Genomic DNA, 24,592 nt, shown 5'->3' on the forward strand with positions numbered 1-24,592 from the left:
ACTTTTTCTGTCTGGCTTACCTCGCTTAACATGATTATCTCGAGGTCCGTCCATGTTGTCACAAATGGCAGTATTTCATCTCTTCTTATGGCTGAGTCATATTCCATTGTATATAGTGGTTATCAAAGGGCAGGGGGAAGGGGAGAGGGGGGAGGTAGACGGAAATGTGCTGACAGAAATCTAACTATGGGAGGTGAATACACAGCGTAAATATACATATGCCTTACTGTTAAAGTGTACAGCTAAAACTTACTGGATTTCGTTAACCAATGTCACCATTAAAAAAAACCAAAAAGAACAGTCAGTAATTCTGTAGGAATCTTAGCTTGGACCAGGAATTGCTGCAGGGTAGAACCAGCTTGAAGCACTGGAGCATTGGCAATGAGAGTGTGGCAAAGTGGCCCGATCACATGTTTTGTAGTTAGATGAACCTGGGTTCAAATTCTTTTCTATCATGAAATTGTTACATAATATTGGTATGTTATCTAACCTCCCTGAGCCTCAACATTCCTATCTGTTGTAAGGGTCAGAGGGGGCATAGTTCTGGTGCCTAGCACATATTTAGTGCTGTAAAAGAATAGCTATTGTTGTTATAAAGAAGATTATAAATTCTCCTGATAGGTTGTCAATAATCTGACCTTTGTCAGGAAAGAAACAAACTTAGTGAGGGTGCTGGCTTATGTAAGAAGTCATAGTTAAATAAAAACATCATCCAGAAATGATGTTTTCCTATCCCGAATACTGCATGTAGACAACGTAAGTCAGATCATGGAACAAGCACAGTGATGCCTCTAGGGAAGCAGAGCACAGTCAAGCATCGGGTGGCCTGTTGTTAATATTAATGCTGTGATGAGACAGACCCTATTCTCTGTTTAAGAGATTTCATACTGCAAGAAGCAAATTTAGGGACCTTGGGGGTGGTTTCTCTGCTCCCTAACGAGAACTGGAAGAATGAGTCATTGATAGTATTTTAGGCAATGTTCTGCTGCTGATAACCTTAGCTTGATTGTTCACTGACTTCAGAATATGTCTTTCAGCTCCCAACTGCAAGTCAGGTGAGAGCTGTGAGGGCAGAGAGGAGAGACTTGGTGCTTTTCCCTGGAGGAAGAGGGGACTTCTAAGCCAGAAGGGGCAAGGGGTTTGTTTCTGGTTATCCGAGTCACCGGGTTTAATGTCGATGGGCTCTGGATAGAGACAGTCCACAGAGGCCTTTGACCATTGTGGGAACTGAGCCATTGTGCCCACTAGGAACACTCATGGAGAAGCACAGCATGAGGTCCGGTTCCCCAGGCAGGGTATTCTTATACAAGTGATTTATTAAAGAAAGTTCTCAGGAGAAAGAATGTGGTTTCAGGTGAAGTCTAGTGTCAACCTGATCCTGTGCGATGCTCTTTAGCATCCACTGCATCAGAGCCTGTTCTCTCCTGAGGCAAGGAAACGAGGATTTTGTATCCTTGCATCAGTCAGTCCTTAGCTAGGGACAGCCCAACCCTAAATTAGGGATAATATCCAGGCCCCTTTGGGCAATGCGACTCTATCCCCAAAGGGCAAGTCTCTGGAGGAGGATAGAGGTGTGAGATTAACAGCAGCACTGTCAGATTCCCAGGGATCCTTGGGAACACAGGCAGGGCTCAACAGCCTCTGTAGCCTCAGGCGTTATCCGTTGCACCATGTGAAAATGATAGGCTTTGGTAACAGAAGTCCTGGCTTCTCCCTAATTTGGTATGTGACCTTGAGTAAGTCATTCAACTCTCTGCCTTGCATGCAAAAATAGGATTGACACAGATGGACTCTTAGGGCCTGCTTAACTCAGGTGAGTTTACTTGAGGACATTGAATTTGGTATCACCCGATGCCTTAGCCTTTGGAGTATGGGGACCTTCAGGAAGAGCAAAGGAGGCAACTGCAAGGTTATTGGGCCTGAAGTTCAGGGAGGCTTCCTTCCTTCAGGGGCTTGGAATTAGAGTTAGACCTCAACAGACCTAGGGCCAGGGACAGAAAGGCTGCATGGCTTGGTGACCTAAGGGACAGCAAGGAAGTCCGTATCAGGGACTTAGTCTAGAAAGCAGATTCTGGAAGGAACAAAGAGTCCTTGCTTCTTGTCTGAGTGGTTGCAATGGGAGTCTGGTCTAGTTAGAAATTTGGGTAAATATGTTCAGCTCCTTGAATTCTGTAAACTTTTTTCTTGCTTTTAATTCCATCTATCTAATAAGAGCCCTTTCTGTAGATTGATTGCATTACTAGTAATATTTTGCAATAGTAACCAGTCAAAATATTGCAGTCTTTTTAGGCTCATTATTGTAGCTTGTGCTGTGGTCAGGGGAAACGGCAGATATTTTTGTATTTTCATCTGTGCTCATATGTAGGAACTGGACAGCTGTAGGAAGTAATGGGAACAGGTGAAGTTAGGAGAATGGAGTGAAAACCTCAGTAATGTCAGTCCTTGGACTTCTTCAGGATAGTGGAGCTCGTGCCTCTAATACAGAGTTTCTTTCTGTAGGACAGAAGTTTCTAATGAGACTGTTTCATTGTTGTGTGACATAAGTGGTTAATGTTTTGCTTAGTTACTCTTGCTGAGATAGTGGCATAGGTCCAGTGCTGATCCCTGTACCCGGTTTGGCTGTTGACCTGTTTGATTACAGGGAGCTTCTGGGGAGGCTCCTTTCATGCAGGCCTTTTGATTACAAAGCTTTTACCACTCTCAAACTTAGCTCATCCTGGACACCCTCCCAGTTTGGAAACAATCGCTGTGGAGTCAAATCTTAAGCTGAATGGTCTAGCCTCATAGTAGGTTCTGAAAGAAACCTTAGCAGGCTTTTTCTTTAGGCACTATTACCTATGTTGGCTTTCACCAACAAGCCAAGCATTGACTATCTAGAGCTGGAAGTTCCTAAGAAGTTTTTGAGCTTGATTAATTTTAAAAAAGATTGGATTTTTATGGGACCAGTATCTTTTCCCAATTTTCAAAGGGTTTTGCATTTAACAAGGCCTCGGTCCCATTCAAGGGTGAAGGGAGGGGGAGAGTCTCAGCTTGGTACAGCAAAAGGAAATCTTGATAAGGAGCAGGCTGCCTGCTTGTGTGGGTCCTGCCACATTTGGCTGTTGCTTAGTGGACTGACTTTTTCAAAAGAGGAGTCAGTCTGCTGGTGGTGAGCAGATTTGTGGTGTCCTAGGACTCGCGGACCTCCGATGCCTTGTCTCCTGTGGATGGAGCTTTCGGGATGAATGTGGAAGCTCACAGACCCATCACTGGATTTGCGTGAGGATAGTGTGGCAATGCTGTTTTTTCCGCTGACTCCCTTTTCTCCAAGCACTTGAAATATCTGGTCAGAAGTAGTGGCTTATTTAAAATTCTATGCATGACTGTAAAATAGTTTCATTTAGAAAGAAAAATTAGTAATTTTAAGTACCTTTATAGGAGATTTAGTAAAAACATGACTTATGGAATAAGTTTTGCCATGGAAGACAAAAGTATTTAGTGTTTTCCATATTTCAATCTTGCAGTAGCTGACATTCTAAGGATGAAGCTTCCTTCCTTGGCTGAGATGTCACCCGGGCAGAAACCACCATTTGCTACTAATGATGATTGATGGTAGTCAAAAAAGTTCTTCTGTGTCAAGAGGGCACTTGGAAGACAGGTTGTAAAAGAGCAGTTCTCGCCATCTGAAAGTGTTTGTTATCGCTCACGCTTTGATGCAGCGACACGTTGCAGTTCTTGGCATAATGAGAGTCAGTTTTCAGGAGTTACCGCCGCAACCAACTCTTACCTGCCAAACTATAAAGACAAACTATTTTGAGGATTAAAGGATGGAATCCCTTTGGGCTTGGTCGAAGCAGAACTGAAAGGTTCATAACGACAGACAGAACCATTAGGAGACATGAAAGAAAACAAGCATCAAGGCTGAAAGTGTTCTGTGCTAGAAAGGAGTTGACGCCCTTTGAACATTTAAGTTCAAATAATGTGCGCTCCTTCATCTCCAAAGATCCCACTACTGACCCGCTATCAGTGGAATATGTACCATGGGTTGTTTTCCAGCAGAGGGGATAGGCTTTTTTTCAGATCTGTATTCTCAGGCTTGCCAGAGATCTCCTTTGGGACCAGTGACAAGCACTGATGAGCCACACGGCTGGAGAAAGGAGAGGTGGGATTGTAATGGCTAACGCCTATTGAGTGCTTGTCATGTGCCAGGTTCTCTTCCAAACACTTTCTATGGATCACCTCAATTATTTTTCACAACCATGCACCCTATGAGATAAGAACACTGATTAGTCCCACCTTATAAAAAGTACTTGTCCAAGGGCACACAGCTAGTAAATGGCACAGTTGGGGTTTGAACTCATCGTGTGTGATACTGGGTCCGTCGGCAGCTCTTAAGCACCAGATCCTGTTATAGTCGAGTTAGCAGTTGAGGACATGGGTTCTGGAGTCAGAAACGTGGACTCAAATCCTGACTCCCCCAACCGACTGCTATGTGAGCTTGGGTCAGTTGTGTAACACTGTTGAGGGGCAAGAAAGGAAGTCAGAGAAGCCTGCTATAGGTGATGGCACATAATAAGCCCTCCATAAATGCTAGTCACTCTTATCATTAGTGCGTTTGTCACAAAACAGAGTGAAGCTAAGAGGTGGTGATTCTCTACTTGAGGGTGTATAAGAAAAAATTTATCTTGCATTCTTATTAGTGGCGAAGACTTCTGGGCCCCATTCATTAGAGATTCTAATTCAATTGGGCCTGGGGGAATGGTGGCTGGTTGGACCTAGGAACCTGAATTTTTCACAAGGACTGTAGCTGATATGGGATGGGCGGTTCGTAGATCCCACATTGAGAAGCTCTGTGGCGTGGGAGTCAGAGGTCTGAATCAGCCTCCCTTCCCTATGCCCATCCTGGCAAGGCTGACTGGCTGAAGGCAGTGTGAACGAGGCTTTAGAATTTACCAAAATCCACAGCTGCATTTCATAATTAATTTATGCATTAAGCCATAATCAGCCAACGGAGTGCAGCACGTGTTCTGTAGACTCTCTTAGTCATTAAAAAACCAAGAAAATAAACCAGCAAAAAATAATTAACCATTGAACGGAATTTATGTTTCATACTTCAGTATCAGCAATTTTAGAATGTGTTCAGGAGCAAACACAGGAGTACCTAAAAGACTTTTAGGGCTGAAAGGGATCTTAGATCCTTGATTCACACCCTGGTTATGTAGATGCGGAAAATGAGGACTGAAGGAGTGAAATAACTTGCTTAAAAATCACATGAATAGTTGGCAGCAAAGTCCACAATAGGGCTTTGACGTTAGATACCCTGGGCACCTCTGGACAAGGGGCCAGTACTCGAACCCTTTCAAAAGTTCTGTATTCTATGAATTTAGAGTGACAGCATAAAGGAAGGAGGAGTCCCTCGCCTGCCTGCCCTGCATGTGCTCTTTTTCTGTCTGGATGCTCTTCTCCGCCACGTCCAGCCAGTAATTGCCTACTTGTTTTTTAGGGTCTTTTGTAAGTTGCCTCTTCTGGGACAGTTTCTCTGCCTGTTTCCCACACTTGCTCTCAACAGAGTTCATTATTCCTTGTTTAGCCACTACTGAACCTTATGGCACTTATTGAACTTAACTGAAACTTTTTGCCACTTTATTTCCTAGGGTGCAATTACGTCACAAGTGGACACCACTCTATATTTCACACTTGCAGACATCTTTGACCACTTATTCATTTAATTCTCTTGTAGGAACAGAGCACTCACTTTACGTATCAGGTTCATTAAGAGGATACAGAGAAAAGCAAAGCTTAATAAATGAGAAAATACATAAGAAACTAGGTAATGTAAAATATTGATATGTCCTATGAAGAAAATTGAAGAAAGAGTGATGTACTGGATGAATGATTTGGCGGTGGGGCTCCTTTTGACTGGGCAGTCGGGGAAGGGTCTTCTCAAAGGGTTTCTCATTTGAGTTGACACCCAGATAATGAGACATAGGACCCATAGATCTGAGAGAAGAGTATATGTTCTAGATGAAAAGAAGAGTATGTGTAAATGAGCTGAAACGAGAATGAACGAGGCATCTTTGAAGAACAGAAGGAAGCCAGTTGGAGAGAATGAAGTGAATGAGGAGGGTGGTGTCCGGTGAAGAGTGGGAGGCAGGCAGGGCCGCATCTCATAGGGCCTTGGAGGCTGCACAAGAGTTTGGACGATAGTTTAGGAGCAATGGGAAGCCATCAGAGGTGCTTAAGCAGGAACATGGCATGGTAAAACTCACATTTTAAACATCACTTTTATCTAATGAACTTTGCCTTGTCCTCATATTCTTAACACCAGGTAATCTTTATGTTGAGATCAGTTTGCACTTAAAGAAAAAAATTTTTAGGCATTCTTGCTAAATTCATCGAGGGCCAAGTTCATGTTTTAATTACTTTTAGATTCCTAGAACTTTGTACTGTGCCCGGCAAAGAGTAGGTTCTTGGTAAGTATTTGTTTTTTAAATAAATGGTTTCTGAATTCTTTTATCCTTTAGAATAAAGAAGTGGCAAGGTTCTCTCTGTTGGGTGATTTTTTAGCAAGTCCATTAAATGGTAGGTGGTAGCATATTGTGAAAATAAATTGGTTGACATCCCAGCTCATCCCAGATTATCTCAGTTCACTTCAAACATTTTTTAGTTCTATAAAATTCTTGTATAGTTAAGCTGGGAGCTAACAGTGAGGCTTCTCCAAAGCCCCTGAAGTTATAGCTATGTTGTCTCACTAGCCTTTAAGCATCAGATAGCAAAGGCCTGGTGTACTTCTACCTCAGGTATCACCGAAGACTGAATATTTTGAGAAACTCTTGTAATCACACACACTGTGAGAAGTGCTGAATAGCATAGAAAAATATGTAGCTAAGCTCATTAAAATTTAACGTAAATTCACAGGAGCCAAAAGTGAAGAGAGAGCTAACATCAGGGTGGTGAGTGAGCACCTAAGCTATGGGCTGCCTGGAGGTGTGTGTGTGAAAATGCAAACCTGGAACCTTGGTTTTAACTGCCACACACCAGGGGTGAGTGTGGGTGGGTTGTGAAATAGGGGAAAAGGTCATGGAACAACAAGATGGGGAGTCAAGACTAAGAGCTCACAAAAGCCAGGAATCTTAAAGATCTTAACCTCAGTGAAAAGGCGGGCTAGAAAAAATGCATCTGGCAAAGACTGCTGCTATGAAAAATTATTTGTTCCAGCTTTGGCTTGGATGAGGGGATAAAAAGAGTTTCTCTTGAGAATTCTGATCTCATGAAGGTCTCGCGTTTAAATTTATATTATCTACATTTGCTGTTCAGGAAACTTCAAGTGAAAGAATTGGGTTAAGGTGATTTTAGTGTGAGAGAGTCAAAATTAGATGAGAGTCTTCTTTGGAGGACTGTACCCACAGCCGAGACTCTATCGGGTTCCCACAAATTGAGATCAGCCACATATGAATTCACAATAAAAAGTTACCAATTACACACAGTACATAAGTCATAAATCAAAACAAAAAAACCATAGAATTAGACTTCCCAAGGACTTCAACATAAGAATTTTCCGAGTCAGACTATAAACTAACTGTCTTTAAGACTTTTACAGAAATAAAAGACAGCATTTAAAACATAAGCAAGGAACAAGAAGCTATTAAGAATGAGTAGGCAGAATCTGAGAAAAGAACCCAAATGAAATTCTGTAATTAAGAATATTATATTTGAAATTGGAAACTCAAAGAGAAAAAAAGGTTTAACCACCAATTATTGTTTTTTGAAAATCTGACAGATAAGGGTTTTGAATTTTCAATATCATTAGTCTTACACATAGAAAAGTATAAAAATCATAAGTATATAACCTGATGAATTTTCACAAATTAAATGTACTGTGTAACTAGTATTCAGCTCAAGAAAAAGATCATTATCAGATCTCAGAAGCCATCTTATTGTACTCTTCTAGATAATGTCCCTACTCCAAGAGCAACCACTAATATCCTAAATTCTAATACCATTTTTTAAAACCATTTTTTAAAAACCATTTTGTAAATCATTTTATATAGTATATGCTCTTTTATATATAGCTTTTATCTCCCAATATGAAAATAATAAAAAAATAAAATTTATATTTTTCTATATAGTTGCAGTTTGCTTCTTGTTATTTCAGGTAGTATTCCATTGTGTAAATATACCACAATTTGTTTATCCACCCAACTACCTAAGAGCATTTGGGTAATTTCCAGCTTTTGGCTATTATCTATTCATTTGTTTGTTTATACCTAGGAGTGGAATTTCTAGGTCATTGAGTACTCATATGTTCAGCATTAGTAGAAACTGTATGAGTTTCCAACCTTTTTCTAACTTAGGTGAAGTCTTGTGTGGAAATTCAACAAATAAAACCATATTCAAAAATGTCAAAAGAAACATACAAAACCTAATGGAATGGATGGATTAAGAACAGATTAGACCCAGTGAAGAAAAAAAAAATCAGTGATTTGGAAGATAAATATGAGAAATTACCCAGGACGTGGCACAGAAAGACAAAAAGATTGAAAAAGATTAAGAGACATGAAGGATAAAATTAGAAGACTACTTAGTTTAATTGAAGAAGGCTCAGTGGAGTTGAGTCAGAATCTAAAAGCATCTAACTTAACACTCTCTAACAGAAATATAATGTGAGCCACACACAAAGAAATTTTAAAATTTCTAGTATATATGTTTTATTTAATCCTATAGATACCCAAGATATTCTTATTTCAACAAATATAAAAATTATTTAGATATTTCACTTTTTTTTCATACTAAGTCTTTGAAATCTGGTGTGTAATTTTATACTTACAGAACGTCTTAATTAGCACTAGCCACATTTCAAGTGCTCCGTGGCTACATGTTTAGTGACTACCGTGTTAGAACACATCTAACTAAGGAGAGTGTAGGGAAGAAAAATTGACTGAAGGTCACCATGTGTTTGGAGAAGTGAGCCTCTTGAAGCAGAGGGCTATGTTGTGAGGGCGAGAGGAACGTGGGTGTGTATAACATCACGGTAGTGTCATTAGGCTTTGAGTTTATCCACAGTCATATCCCTTTGTATGCTTGTTATAGCCTTAACATCCAGAGAATTACAAAATTAACAGCTATTGAGTAGTTAGAGCAATAGTAAACAACAGTCCAAGAAATATATTATAGCTGTTGAATTTATAGAGGGGATTTAGAAATTCAGAATTTAATTATCCTCATGTAAATTTGACCAGAAGCCTAAAGTGAGCATGTCTGACATTTGCATCAAAGTTCACGGTGTGTATTAATAGAAGCAGGAAGGTTGGAAGTAGTTTTCATTTCTTTAGCTGTAATGATAGGAAAACTTGAAAATGAATACAAGTAGTTTGTTATCTTGGTCTTTATGCCTCAGTTGAAAGATAGCACCATGTCCTCATGTGCTCATACAACATGAAAGCTGTATTATCAGGCTCTGAATAAAAAAACCTTAGGAACTTGACCCAAATAGCCTCAGACTTCCTGGGAAATCCTGTGTTTAGGTAAAATACATGGCTGACGTCGGTTGGGTCACTGTCGCAACAGCTTCAAAAGCAGTGAAGCAAGGCACTGGGAACCTTATCTAGCCTCTGCTATTTGAAAAGTAGTAATAAAATTGAAAATGTATTTTTGTCTTTAAAAATACCTCTAAAGTGCCGTATTTGTTTGTGTAACGATGACACCTTTTATGCTGGCTCTGCCAGTCCAAAAATAGGGGTGTGACTGTTATGCAAGGGAGGCCATTATGTAAGGTTGTGATCTTTATGATGGAAAAAAATTCTTATTTTTCTTGTGGTTAAGTTATGAGACTGACCCAGCCAAATAAATGCTGCCGTTATGTTTGATTATGAGGCTAACAGTCAAATTATTAGTTTAATCCAATTATCCCAAATACTGGAATATAGTGTCCTAGAATGTTCTACTATACTAACTTTGAGATACTCTGTATATTGGCTTTCAGAAGTTTATGAAACAGTCTCAGTCTAATGTAGAACCTCTACTGAGTTGATCACTTTACACAATATGTGAAAGCATATCCATCAGATGTTGAGCCCTTTTATTTGTGCCAATTATCTATGAAACCTTAAAGGAACTTTTTATAGTCAATGCCAGTTTCCCGCCGATGTCATGAGGCTGAGTTTACTGGTGATGATGTTGAGGATCATGCAGTTGAGGTCTGATTGTGTGACTAGGGCAAAGTCATTGATCACTTTACTTTTGGGTGCTTTTATAATTAAAAAGATTCCTCATATACATCAGGACTGGAAGAAAACTTAGGAGTCATTTATTCTCACCTCCTGCCCAAATTACTAGAATTCTCTAAAGCAGGGATTCCCAACCCCTGGACCACAGAATGATACCGTTTGTGATCTGTTAGGAACCGGGCTGTACAGCAGGAGGCGAATAGCAGGCAAGCGAGCGAGGCTTCATCTGTATTTGTAGCCGCTCCCCAGCGCTAGCATCAACACTTCAGCTCCACCTCGGATCATTGGGCATTAGATTCTCATAGGAGCACTGGTCCCTGGTGCAAAAAAGGTTGGAGACCGCTGCTTGAAAGCAACTGTAGGATATGACCATCCAATTTTGGTTTGAATGTTAGAACAGAGGTTACTCCCCTTACAACACAGTTTCCTCCATTGCTTGATATTTCACAGGGTTAGAACATTCTCCTTTGGACTGAACCCAGAGCTTTTTAGCCAATGCCTAACTTACAGGGGACTTGGGAGGTAAAACATCAGAAATATGAAAGTATTTTTTAAACAAAGATAGTATGTAAATCTATATCACTATATTTATTCACATGTATGTGTATGTGAATGGGTCTAATCTAATTTGTAATGCCTAAATTCTTGCTTTTCTTTCAGCAACTTCCCACAGAGAAAGAATCGACATCTTTGTGGTGTGGCTTTGTAATCCAGGCACAGAGCTACTGTGAGTTTGTCTTGAAAGTAGGGAAAAGAATTCTGTCTCTCTTGATTAATCAGGGACTTTTACCTTTTTAAAAGCTGGTTTCACTCTTATCCTTAGAGTCTAATACTCAAACTCTTTACAGGGTTAGGAACACTCTCACTTCTAATGAAAGGCTTGCTTGCCTGGACTCCAGGGGCTTGTAGCTTTCTCTGGGGTGGAGGTAGTGGGTGAACTGTGTGCGTGTGGATGCTGCCATTCTATAGGGACCCTAAACTAGAGTGTGTCCCTGACTTGTTGCCCTGGTAATACGGTATAGTCACTCATTCTTCAGCTTGTATTTTTGAGAGTTCACGGTTAGTGCCTAACACTGTCTTTCTTGGAAAGCCCTAAATATCCTCTTTAATTCAATGTGCCATAGCCAGAGGACTCTCAGGGAAGATGGAGCTATTCCAGGCTAGTTACCGAGGCCCAGATGAGCTGGACCTCAAGGGAATGTCCCCTTGGATGAATTAGAATCCCCAAAGGACTTTACTCCCTATCTTCTCCAACACTCCACACTGGTCTTAGTCCCTACAAGAGCCTTTGTGGAAGATGCTGAAATCCCCTTGGTTCGCTGTACTCCTACCACCCTGGAAACTGTTTCCAGCTCTCAAGGTTGGAATTTAGACCTGGACAGGGAGGAATGTGGCAAATAGTGCAGCAGAGGCTGCAAAATTACCAGAGTTTCTGGGGGGCGAGTGCCCTTCTGTTACCTCAGTGTTCTTCTTTCACTGAAAACTCAGCAGCTGAGATCTTGGCTGGGCTGCATATTGGACAGCATATTCTTGACTTTGGTGGGATTTTAATGAGCTTCCTTTCCGATTTACCATTTGGCCCTGGTTCTAGGGTAATTTCTTCCCAGCAGCTGCTATGTGTCCTTGCTCCTTCTTAAATGAATTTTCCAGGTGAATTCATTTCTCAGCACTCTTGGAGTGCAAACTGAAGGTGCAGGGTTTTGTTTGAGGTGCTAAATCCTTTTGGGGTAGAGAGAGGGGAGAAATGTGAACTATATTTAAATGAACACAGCATAGCAGCACCAAGCAGAACCTCTATTTTAAGAATTTATATCTCTGCTGTTGAAACAAACACACACTATTAGACATTCTAGGGTAAAACTTCTGTGGAAAATAGAATTGGGAACTAGGTATCCCCAAGGAAAAGCTAGGCATTCAAGGCAAAAACTCAAATAACAGGAAAACGAAAAGAAATTCAGGCAGCCCACAGGCTGGAAAACTCAATGTTGCTCTCTAATGAGATGACTGAAAACAAGTGACTGCTGTGATAAGTGGCAGAGAGAGGGGAGGAGAGGCCGGTAATAAGAGATCATGTCAGGTATACAAAATCAAGTGGTTAGAGGCCTGGAGAATGGCAGGTCTGTGAGATTTGAGGCTAACGAGAAAGCTTTATTTATTTAGGGGTATGCCCCCTGAAGGGATCTTGAGTTCTGTGAGGGAGGTGGCGCAGGACAGGCTCAGGGGTCTCAGTGTGGGGTACAAATCCTGGCTGCGTATTCGCTATCTAAGTTAAACCGCTCGTTACTGCCTCTGCTGCATCGTCTGTATTGCAGCCATTGCAGTAGCACCTTCCTCACAAGGTTGTGGTGTGGATCGTTGATGAGAGGTCAAGAGTCTTAGCGTGATGGCTGGTATTTCTTACATGTTAGGTTTATTATCTATGTTTCTATAGCCCAGAGTGGTACTTGGCTCATAGCTGATATTCAGTAAATGTTTATTGAATCAATAAGTCAGCATTTATGATTAATGTTTTAATAAAAGTTTCATCTTTATTTAATTTCTTCCCTCCCTTGCTGATTAATATTATTTGATATTCTATTAAGACATAGAAAACTTTAGAGTAAGCTGGAGGGAAGTAAAGGTCAGGAGAGAAAGGAGTAGCATTGTGAAAGACTCTGTGGAAGTTGGGGCAGGAAAGAGCTGTAGGACGCAGGTGACCAACTGTAACATGACCAAGTGGTGAGCCTCCACCTTCCTCTTGTTATCTGCCATAGACCCCAGGGAAGATTTGACACCCTGGGTGCTCCCAGTGCCTCCAGCTGAGTACACTGGAGAGCCGCAGGGCAGCAGTGGAGAGGATAGCTCCAGAAAGGCAGTGATGTCACGGTGGCCCTGGAGACATGGCAGTGAGCCACGTCTCTCACCTGGCTCCCCAGGAGAAGACTAGCAAAAAGGGCAGAGTGGAGGACCATAAGTAATTAGTTCTGTGCTTATTGGATGTTAATCGACATCTGATGTACCCCCAAAATAATTGAAGGAGACTTCAAAGGAAGCCTGATCCCTAATAATTCGAGCATTAATGGAATTGTGACTACATTTTGTTTTAGGGCTGGTGAAACTTGCAATATTTGAAATACATACAGGGCCTTAATTCTAAAACGCTATGATTATGTTCTATTTAATAGCATTCACAAATGTGAGACAAAAAATTACTTATCATGAGAAATTTGGTGGTAGTTTTGTTGCAAGCTTCAAACACAGGCCTCAGACATGGCAGCTCGCTCTCATGTCAGGGCCTTGCTCTGGCTGTTTTCTCTACATAAATACTCTTCCTCCAAATCATCCTAAAACTGTCTCTTTCTCATTTTTTGTCTCAGCTCAAGAGTCATCTCTCCTCAGACTTGTCACTCATCAGCCTCCCCTCCCTGGGCCGGTCTATCTCTGTGGTTCTCAACTGAGAGTGATTTTGTTCCCCAAGAACATTAACCAACATCTGGAGACATTTTTGGGGTGGGGAGGTGCCAGTGGGTAGAGGCCAGTCATGATGCTAAATATCTTATAATGCACAAAACAGCTCCCTTCAACACAGAATTATCTGGTTGAAAATGTCAGTAGTGCCCAGGTTGGGAAACACTGCTCTAACCCGTTGCCTTAGCTTTGTTTTTTTTCCAAGGTTGTACCACTATCTTATTTATTTGTTTATATACTTTTTTAATACATATATTCCGTCTTCTGCCATCCCACCCCCTCGAATTAAAGCTATACAAGGCCGGCAACTGGCTTTTGTTCATTGTTGTACAAGCATCTAGAAAAGTACTCAGCACACAGTAGGTGCTCTGTAGGTATGAACTGAATCTATTGAATGACTCTACTACTGGAAACATAACTTACAGGGCCAGCTGTACTGTGGTGCAGCATTCTCATTGTTGAAAGAAACTCAGACCAAAGCATCAGGTAAAATACAATGGCTCTTTTCTTTTTGGTCTCATACAATCAGGGTCAGCACAATTTTGTCTTTCAGAACACCAACAAATGAAAAAAGGCGGAGGTTATCGAAAATGAGTGGGTACTGCCTGTGTGACAGCTGTCAGTGTAATCCTGTAGCTCCTATAACAGTAGTTTTCTAGGCTCAGACTGCAAAGAGGAATGGAAATGATGCCATTTGAACATAAGCTACATTTGCCAAAGAGTAACAACTTATTGATTCAGGCTGTCCAAGAAGGCCATGTTTCTTCTCTGTGTCTTTTCAGCCTAGTGTGGGTTGAATTGAGAACACAAATTCTACTCAAATGTATTAACAGCTTTCTAGTGTAAGCTATTGGTCATGAAGAAATGAAAATAATTATTCGAAACACTTCAGAAGGCCAGAGTTTCAAGCTAGTTTATTTTACCTGATATATTATAAGAAAGAAAGAGCAATGTGCATTAAAGCCAAATCGGGGATGCATCAGTACAGTTTTCTCTATAGAACTGAAAAATATATTAGTGAGCACATCTAACTAGCAAATGTGATCAGGAGTATCATGGAAATAAAGACTAAAAAGTGCCTTTAACAGCTTTAAAATTCACAGATGGCGAATAAAGTAAAAGATCCGTTCATCACCCTCTGAACACTTGGTAAAATGCGCATCTGAAGGCTAAGTTTCTAATGGCAACTGATGCACTTTTGGAAACCTCAGTGGAACCCCTGACTCTCTGATATCAAGCTCTTCTAGTGTCTTCCCGCAGAACAGGGTAGCTGCTTTCTGACCCCACGGCTTCTGTACAGTAAAACTGCGAAGCCATTGTGCTCTGTCAGGAGCATCCAAAGGCAAAAACGAGAGTCAGATATGTATAATAATGCATTGGAAATTGTTATGTCATATACTATGTTTCATAAAGTCTTGCATAAGCAGCTCGATGTAGAATATTACAGAATAGTGAAAGCTGCTTTCTAGTGTTTATGCTTTCTGTCTACAACTCAGTGAATATTATGTACATTAACCGCATGCCTTGGCTGCCACATTCTTTTATGCCATGGAAATGTGAATTAGTCAGTGAACTCCACAATCAATTAGAGCTCTGATACTTTGACCATGGCTCATATTTAGCATATGTAATATTTTAAAAATGTTCAATTTAATCCCTTTTTATATGAATTACATTTAAGTAATTTTATAAAAATAAGAATTAAAAAATTCTACAGTTAGGAGATTCCTTTTCTAGTTATGAAGAGTTTCTCTTTTTTTCCCCCTTCTTTCTCATCTACCTGCCCTACTCTCCTTTCCTTCCTTCCTTAAACCAATTCATGCACAGTTTAACCCTTTAAAGTTTCAAATTTAGTCATCTGTTTTCTTAAATATCTGTTCTCTAATACGAAAATGTGGAAACATACTTGGTAATATTTACCTATCCATAAAATATAATTTAATTTATAATATGGATCTCTATTAGATGTCCAGTTACTAGATGGATTGAACCGTATCTCCTGAAATGTAATTCATGGTGCTGATAGGTAGCATTTGACCTCTATGTCTGTTAATCACTGTTAGGTCAAAGGGATATCAAAAGAAGAGAATAGATGATTAATTTTTAAGAAGGCTAAGAAGAAGAAGTTCATGATCTTATATCAATGAATGAATGAACATTTTATTTGTGTGGAAGCAGGCTTCAGAGTTATGTGAATTTGAGTCCAAATTCTGCCTCACCTGATTTACTAGGTCTTAAATGACTAATTACTTAAACTCCTTGGAGTCTATATATTGGTAAAATGGGAATGAGTAATAAATACCTGTAGGGTTATTGTAAGGAATAGGAATATATACAGAAAGCGCTATCTTTTCTGATACACAGTAGGCATTAAGAGATGGTTCTCTTAGCAATATTTATTTGTAAACAAGTAAACTGAAGTGCATTAAGAATTTTGAAAGTTCTGTTTTTGTAGTCATGTTTATAATTTTCAGGATATAGAACTCATGATTAAGTATAATATACACACAAAACACATATGCATAAGTACATACAGACACACATTCTCTGCCAGAGTTTGTTCCTGAAACATCAGATTTGAGATGGCATCTTTTGGCAGCTGATTTTAGATGTTGCTTTAGCTTGAAAATAAATATTAGTAAGAGGTCTTAGAACTTTACTGTAATCCTGTTGCAAGTGGAAATTAAATCTGACAATATCTACATGTAAGAGCTCCCAAAGTATTGATTACTTTTGGAAATCCACCAAAGAAGTTGGGATGAAGTCTGAGTTGGAAGTTTTAAGCTTCTAGTTAATCCTATCCATTTGCTAAGTAGGTAAACTTACATAGACTAGAAAAGGTAGGTAGGGGGAGGGAGTCTAATGAAACTTGATAGGGAAATTTTCATAATGGAATTCTCCTTTTTAAAATTAAAATCGTGTTGACCATGGCCACAAAACTGAACTGAAAGTTTTATTTTACCTCCCAAATGATCTTGGGCTATCATATGGGCTACAGGAGGAAGGAAAATTAGGTAAGAAGAGTCTATAACTGTGTTAGCACTTTCAGGGAGGGTTTCTATTTTCTTCTTGGTATAATCCCCCAAAACAGGTGTAGGGCTTCCCCCAGGTCTCTAGGGGAATGTTTATTGAGTCAATGTGTGGTTAGATATAGGGAATGGCAACTGAATTGCATCAATACTTCCTGTGGGAATTAAACCACACATCCCGAACATTTCAATTACTGCTCAATTTTAACGCTCTGTAGAAGTCCAAAGAAATGCACAAGCTCTGGTGAGGTTTAAATCTGTGGGGTCTTTCCATGTTTCCTCAAGCTAAGGCTCACAGCCTGTGGTTTATTGGTATCGAAGCTGCTTCTTTCTCTTCTCTAAGGATGATGTACGCATAGTGGATTGTATTTCTACGTGTAACTTAAAGTGGTCCTGGTAAGTTGACCTGTATCTTCCAAAAAGCAAAGCTGAAATTAAATATTCCAAAAATCGATCGTGTAATGAACTGAATGGTATTTTGTCTGAAGCCTCTTTTGTTTGTTTTTCTGTTTAGATCTTTCAGCTTAAAATAGGCACCCACCCCATGATCATTGTGTTCTTTTGGCTAATTTAAATCCTGTGCAGCGCTAGACTTGGGGAAACAGGGGGAATAGTTCGTACTTTTATAAATGGAGGCACTATTTGCATCATTTTAAACAATAGGCAGTGTAGTTTCGGACAAGGTTGCTGACAGATAGAGGGGTGATTTGAGGACAGAGTGGAATAAAACCCTATCCTCATGTGCCTCTGTTCTCTCATCATGTGGCACAATACTTTAAAAACCAAGGCCTGCAACTACCTTTGGTTGTCATCCTGAAGGAAAGATCAACATCCAAACAGAATCTGAGTTTTATCACATGAAATCTCTGCTAAGACCAAAAAGGCCCTGCTTCCTATATTACATAGAGGTGTACATCTGTAAAAGAAGGGACAGTCTAACTATTAGCAATATTTTCCTGGTATTTTATCACTTTTATAAACTTGCAACAGGACTGACTTTCTTCATTTATGACATGTTTTCATTTTATTTGAAAGCAATTTTCATTTCTACTTAATAAGCATTGAATGTGTTGTCCATTAGCAATCATCTTTAAACAGGGTTAAGTTGAAAATCCATTAGAGAATATGAAATGAAAAATAGCATACTTTTTTAGCATTGGGCAATATAACTCAGAGGTCAAATCCTAGAATAGGATAATGGACCAAAAAAACTCCACATAATATCTCAATGAGAAAAACAGCAACAACAATAGCTAGCATTTATTAAGGGCTTGCTATGCACCTTTGCACTGACTGCTTTACATGAATTAGTTCACTTAGCCTTCTCAAAAGCTACAAGGACACACCACATTTTAATTTTTATTTGATAAGAAATTGCTGCTCAAGTTGGTTCAGGAATTTGACTAAGGCCACAGAGCAGACATGGGTTTCAAACTCAGCACCGTCTGACTACACACACTTATGCTCTTTGTGACATAAAGACATGTTGACTATTGTTCAGTTTGCATGCATCACGTTGTGACTTTGTGCCTGAAATAGCCTAAATATTGGTTAAATTAGCTATTTAGTAGTCAAGAATCAAGGAAAACCTCATAATGCCCAGATAACAAAAACATCTCTTTTGGTTATTCCACATCTAGAAAGCAAAACATATAGTATGCACATGATTTGAAGTTTGGATTTCAAATGTTTTCTGCTGAAGAAATGGTATTGAGCCTATGTGTATTATTGGTCAGAGGAAGTAAATTTATAGAGTAAAAATGATTCATTTGCCCACTTTCTGTGCCCCAAATCTTTTCCCTAAATCTTTTACTATTAGATACACCTGAAATAAGAACAATGACAAGTAATGTCCCCTTTAGTTATGCCAGTTTTTCTATTCTGTTCTTCCTAAGTGTTCAGTTCTTAGTTTCCACAAATAAACGAGCAATATCAAAGAAATATCTGGAATGTTCTATTGTTTTCCTTATTGTTTACTTCTTTCTCTGAGTGATTTTTTTTTCCCTTTGTTATTTTCTCTCTCTCTCTCTCTTTTTTCTGACTGACATGAGAGAAATGAAAGAATAGTGACAGCAAAAAACCCTAAGAAAGCACAACAAAATATATACATAAATCAATGAATTTTGAATTGTGAAGCATGTTAGGAAAAAGGATTTCTCCTTTGGTCACAACTTTCTCTCTGTCTCTGTCTTTGTCTGTCTCTGTCTCTCTCTCTCTGGTGTATGTAGGGACAGTTACTTAATGACTCCTCTGAGCTGAAAAGCTTGAAATAAAAACCAGTGTTTTGGGCCCACCCAATTTCTTTGACAATTGTTTATCTAAACAGATTGTTGAAGTTCTGTGAAAATATCTTCTTAAAAAGTAGTTTATAAGTAAACATATACAATTAAGAAATTTTAAATTTGAGCATTTAACAATTAAATTAGAAGCTCTTTTGGAAATGGGCTAGATATCTTGGGAATTTGTTTTCAGGAAGTAGTCTTATTGGACAAAACCAACCAACTAACCAAATAACCATTGTCGAATCCATATATTTAGAGGTGCTTCTGTGAAATAAATAATGTAGAAATACCTAAATGATGAATAATAGTGCATCAAGTAATAATAATAATAATAATTATAAAGCAAATGCTTAGAGTGCTTATCATATAGCCAGCATTCTTCTAATCACTTTATATGAATTCATTTAGTCTTCACAAAAACCTTGTAAATGGGTACTATTATTTCCATCCTTATATTGCAGATGAGGAAGCTGAGGCACAGAGAAGTTAAGAGCTACAAAATGATAGAGTTAGACAATATTTGTGTGGACAGGCATTGAAAAGTACTATGCAATAATAAAGCGGTGGTTTCAGGAGGTGGGAATACCCCCCCATCCCCAAATTAAATATTGTATTATTTCTTCATAAACAAATCAATTAAAGAAAATAAATTAGATTATATTAAAGCACTCATAATTTGTATTTTTATTTATTTTGATGCTAATATTGTAGATGATGTCATTGCATGTATTAGTTAAGAATTATAATGTAGAGACTTAGCAAGTGAGGGTTCTTTTTAATTGAAACTTTTTTGTTGTTCATTTGCTATCCTCTCATTAACTTTTTCAACATTTATTGAATTTTCGTTTTTTGGTACTAGGTCTTATTTAGGTGCGTGGGAAGACAAATATGTATTAAAAAAGCCAAATATCTACCTTCAAGGGAAAAAAGAACAGTAAGTTTTTGGAAGGAGGAGTGGACAGGCAAGCACACAACCTCAAAACAGTAGAATAAATATTAGGAAGAGAGAGGTTCAGAGTTTAGCAGGAGGACTGGGAAGGGCTTGAAGAACGGGTTCCAGAGGAGACAGCCCGAGTTAATTCTGGAAGGAGGAGTAGGAGGTGGTCACAGGAAGATGATGGAAGGGTATTCTGGGTAGGTGAGAGAGGGAGGTGGAAGTGCACATGTTCATGGGAGAGAACTTGCTACTTTGAGGGCGATTTAATTCAGTAAGTTCAAAGTAAATAATTAATATTGCTGAATTCAAAGTTGTTTGTCTCCACAAGGCAGAGTTCTATAACCTTTCAGAATTATAAGGTTAACTAGTTTTGTCCAATCTGAGCATGGGAATCTTGTCTAATAATTTAGATTTGCCTTAGTTCAGGTAGTTATCTATAAGCACACCCATATTATGGAATTTCTGAGGATGACAAAATTATTTGTTTTGGATCACTAATCCCATGCTCCATAAATAAAACTACATATAAAATAATATTTTATTCTCTCTCTCTTATCTATCTATCTATCTATCTATCTATCTATCTATCTATCTATCTATCATCTATCTCTATATTTAAACAGTAATAAAAGGCAAACCAACCTTAAGGAATATGTAGAAGGTTTTGATATCAGTTTCTAGTTACTTCTTAATAATGTATTGGTAATAAGACGTCAGCAATGTAGTTAAGAGAATATTTCTGTCACAGGCTATGTTTTTCTTCTGATTTGCTGTCTACTTCCTGCTTCTGGGCCATTGTTACTAAGTATATATTTTTATTTAGTCAAAGTTAAGTCTTTCTTAAGTTTTCATATCTGATTTTCATCAAATATTTGTTTTTTGGAGTTTAGTTTATTTTGGATTTATAAGCAACAGAAAATGGAATCGTTAATGACTTCTGCTGAACATACTGTACTAGGCAGAATAATGGCCCCTCAAAGATGTCCATGCCCTAATTCCTGGGACCTGTGAATATGTTACCTTACATGGTAGAAATCACTTTGCAGGTGAATTAAGGTTAAGGACCCTGAGATGGGAGATTGTTTGGTGGGCCCAATATAATCACCTCAGTCCTTGGAAACAGAACTATTCCTGGCTGTCGTTAGAGGGAGATTGATGATGAAAATGAGAGGTGCAATGTTGCTAGCCTTAAAGAGGGGGAAAGTGAGGATATGAGCCAAGTACTGTGGGCCTCCGGAAACTGGAAAAGGCAAGGGAATAAATTCTCCTGCAGAGCCTCCAGAGAGGAGCGCAGCCTTGCCAACACCTTGATTTAATCTCGGTGAGATCCATTTTGGACTTCTGACCTCCATAACTGTAAGATAATATGTTTGTGTTTTTTTAAGCTACTAAATTTGTGGTAATCTATTAAAATAGCGTAGAAAGCTAATGCATATACTGGGAAAGAATAATATTATGAAGATATTTTTGGAATTCTGTCTTCTTAAGAGAAACACTCCATTGATTACCCATAGTAGATCAGATTGTATCATTTACAATTAATTTTACCAACAAATCAGAAGATAAATGAAACAAGATAAATGAAAGAAATAAATCAATGCCCCTGCTCTAGTATCTTACATGTTAATTAAAAAGTTTCCACTTTGTCTCTTAGGTCATCTATAAAAACAAAATCTGAACTGTACATTATTAAGACATTATTTATTAGTATCACCATTTCCCAATTTGTAATAGAGAAATTACACGCCACAAGTCTGGATGAGATAAAATATGATTGTAAACACTAGTTTGCCTCTCATTTTACCCATTCGCAAATCTAAACAAGACTATTTTTACTTTTTAAAATGTGATTGACTTTAATTATTTTCTCTTAAAGAGATTCTGTGGAAGCTATTTCCTTCTATATTTATCTCAATTTATTGTCCATTTCAGTTTTTGGGGTGGTTGCTACAAACTGAAAAACATTTATCTTAAGGATACATCTCTTTTTTGGCTGGCACCTTGGATGCCACATGGTCTTTAGTGATAACTTTAGGACGCACCACATCCCTAACCTCCAGATGTCCCCACTGATGGCTTTGGTCTCTGGGCAGTCAAAATTAATGCAAGTGTTAAGATGTGGTACATGGTAGACTGAACAACCATAGAGTTGACCTCACTTCTGGGATCATCCATTATGACAAGGAGTCTGGTCTACCACAAGTTAGAATGTATCTTTCCTCAAAAATAACTACATATGATAGGATTGTCATTGAGCATAGTTCTGCTACAAGGCAGGTGTTGATTCTGAATTCTGATGTTAGCATTATAAAGGATTTTTGTTGAGTTTTTTTTCCCCAGAGACTGTTATTTTGCCTGAAGTTTATATTAATTATTTAAGATTTTTTGCTTTTTTTTTTGTGACTGTAATATGCTGGAAATAATGGTAGGTTTTTGGGTTTGACATGCAAAGTTTTTATAATGTGAGTCACAAAATTAAACTTCTTGGGCAGAATTGTTTCATTATCATCATAGTAGTTGCCCAATATTGAGGAGAAAAAATGTAGCCCCCTCATTTGTTCTTTGATTGATTAATTAATTAATTGCTTTATTCAGGAAGAATCCAAAGGACCGTCAAAATTATGGAAGTTTCAAAAAAGCAGCAAACACAGTTTTTATTCTGTGGAGAACATAGTTTTGTTGGGGGAGAAAATCACTTTGAAACAGAAGATAAATGAAAGTGTACATAAACAAAGTAACTGATATGAAATTTCACTGCTGTGAAATTTGAATACTAAGGAACAGTATTCTAAGACAATAAAGCTAGATAGACAGTTAGTAAGACAAAGCTTTTTATAAGGGAAAAGCCTTGAATTAGGTCTTAAAGTGATGTATTTTTAACCTTGAATTAAATCTTAAAGAAAGTGATGTATTTTAAAATCAGGAAGTATCTTACATTTCTTGATTTCAAAATATTTTACAAAGTTATAGTAATTAAAACAGTATGGTACTGGCATTAAGAGAGGCATATAGACAAATGGAACAGGCTCCACAGAGCCAAAAAATAAACTCATGCATATATGAGCAAATGATTTTTGGCAATATTCAAAGCATACACAATGGAGGATGACATTGGATCTCTGTCTTTTACGACACACAAAAATCAGCTCAAAATGATTGAAGACCTAAACATAAGACTGAAACTGTAAAACCTCTAGAATAAAACATAAGGGGAAAGCTTCATGACATTCATGTTGGCAATAATTTTATGGATATGACACCAAAAGTACAGATGACAAAAGCAAAAATAAGCAAGTGGGACTGTGCTGAACTCAAGAAAGCTTCTTCATATCAAAGGAAACGGTCAACAGCCTGAAAAGGCAACAAATGGAATGGAAGAAAATATTTGCAAACCATAGAACTGATAGGAGCTAATCTCCAAAATATGTAAAAGAACTCCTAAGACTCAATAGCAACAAACAAACAAACAAAAAACAAACAAACAAAAAACCAAATTAAAGAAACAGAAAAAAACTCCCAAATCAATTAAGATATGGGCAAAGAATTTGAAACTTCTCCAAAGAAGGCATGCAAATGGCAAACAGGTATATGAAAATGTGTTCAACATCACTAATCACCAGAGAAACTGAAATCAGAACTACAGTGAGATATCCTGATGATATGGAAAAATTGGAACTCTTGTATACTTTATGGAAATGTAAAATGATGCAGCCACTATGGAAAACAGTACGGAGGTTCTTAAAAAAATTAAAAATAGAACCATCATATGATTTAGCGATCCAAGTTCTGGGTGTATATTCAAAGAATTGAAATCAGGATCTGGAAGAGAGTTCTGCACTCCCGCATTTATTGCAGCATTAGTCATGTTAGCCAAGATTTGGAAACAACCCAAATGTCCATCAGCGGACAAATGGATAAAGAAAATGTGATACATACTTACAATGGAATATTATTCAGCTTAAAAGGAAATCTTGCCATTTGTGACAGCACAGATAGACCAGGAAAAATTATGTTTAGTAAAATAAATCAGTCACAAAAGGACAAATACCCCATGATTTCACTTATGTGAGGTTTTTAAAAGAGCCAAACTCATAGGAGGAGAGAACGTATGTTAGATGCCAGGGGATACTAGAAGGGTGAAATGGGGAGTTGTTCAATTAGTATGAAGTTACAGTTATGCAGGTAAGTTATAGAAATCTGTACAACATAGTGTCTATGGTTAATATGGCGTCGTGCACTTAAAAACTTGTTAAGAGGGTTAGGTCTCATGCTAAGTGTTCTTAAAACACTCATACACACACATACATACACAAGCAAGTGTACACAAGAAATCTTCTGGAAGTGATGAATATGTTATTTTGTTTGTGGTGATAATATTACAGGGATGTGAATATGTCCAAACTCATCAAAATGTATACATTAAATATGTGCAACTTTTTGTATATTAAATATACATTAATAAAGTGGAAAAAAGAAAGTGATAAACATGAATGAATGGAATGGAGGTAGAAACACCCATTGTGAAAAGAATAGCAAAGAAATATAGGAAAGAAGGATTAAGGCTGTTGTGGGGTGGGGTATGTACCAAAGATAGATCATAGTTCTATCTACAATGAGATCACTATTTGATCCCACTAAATAGAATGCCTAATAATATTCAGGAATTCAGAAGCAAAGCTTTATTTTGACACT

At 38.3% G+C, this 24,592-nt stretch overlaps 1 protein-coding gene across 6 annotated transcripts in view; it reads left to right on the plus strand.

The window, feature by feature from the left end:
• GRM8 (glutamate metabotropic receptor 8) overlaps positions 1-24,592 on the plus strand; it is a 674,240-nt gene that overhangs the window by 32,744 nt on the left and 616,904 nt on the right. The window contains exon 1 of one of the 6 annotated variants that reach the window (XM_036230955.1): positions 10,716-10,932. The exons of the other annotated variants lie outside the window; for them this stretch is intronic. The gene's annotated coding sequence lies outside the window, so the exon portion shown is untranslated. Of the gene's footprint in view, positions 1-10,715; positions 10,933-24,592 lie in introns of those variants that run through there. 6 annotated transcript variants of the gene reach the window in all.

The sequence above is a fragment of the Rousettus aegyptiacus genome, unplaced genomic scaffold (assembly GCF_014176215.1).
Source record: "Rousettus aegyptiacus isolate mRouAeg1 unplaced genomic scaffold, mRouAeg1.p scaffold_m13_p_13, whole genome shotgun sequence".
In the NCBI taxonomy this organism is placed as follows: domain Eukaryota; kingdom Metazoa; phylum Chordata; class Mammalia; order Chiroptera; family Pteropodidae; genus Rousettus; species Rousettus aegyptiacus.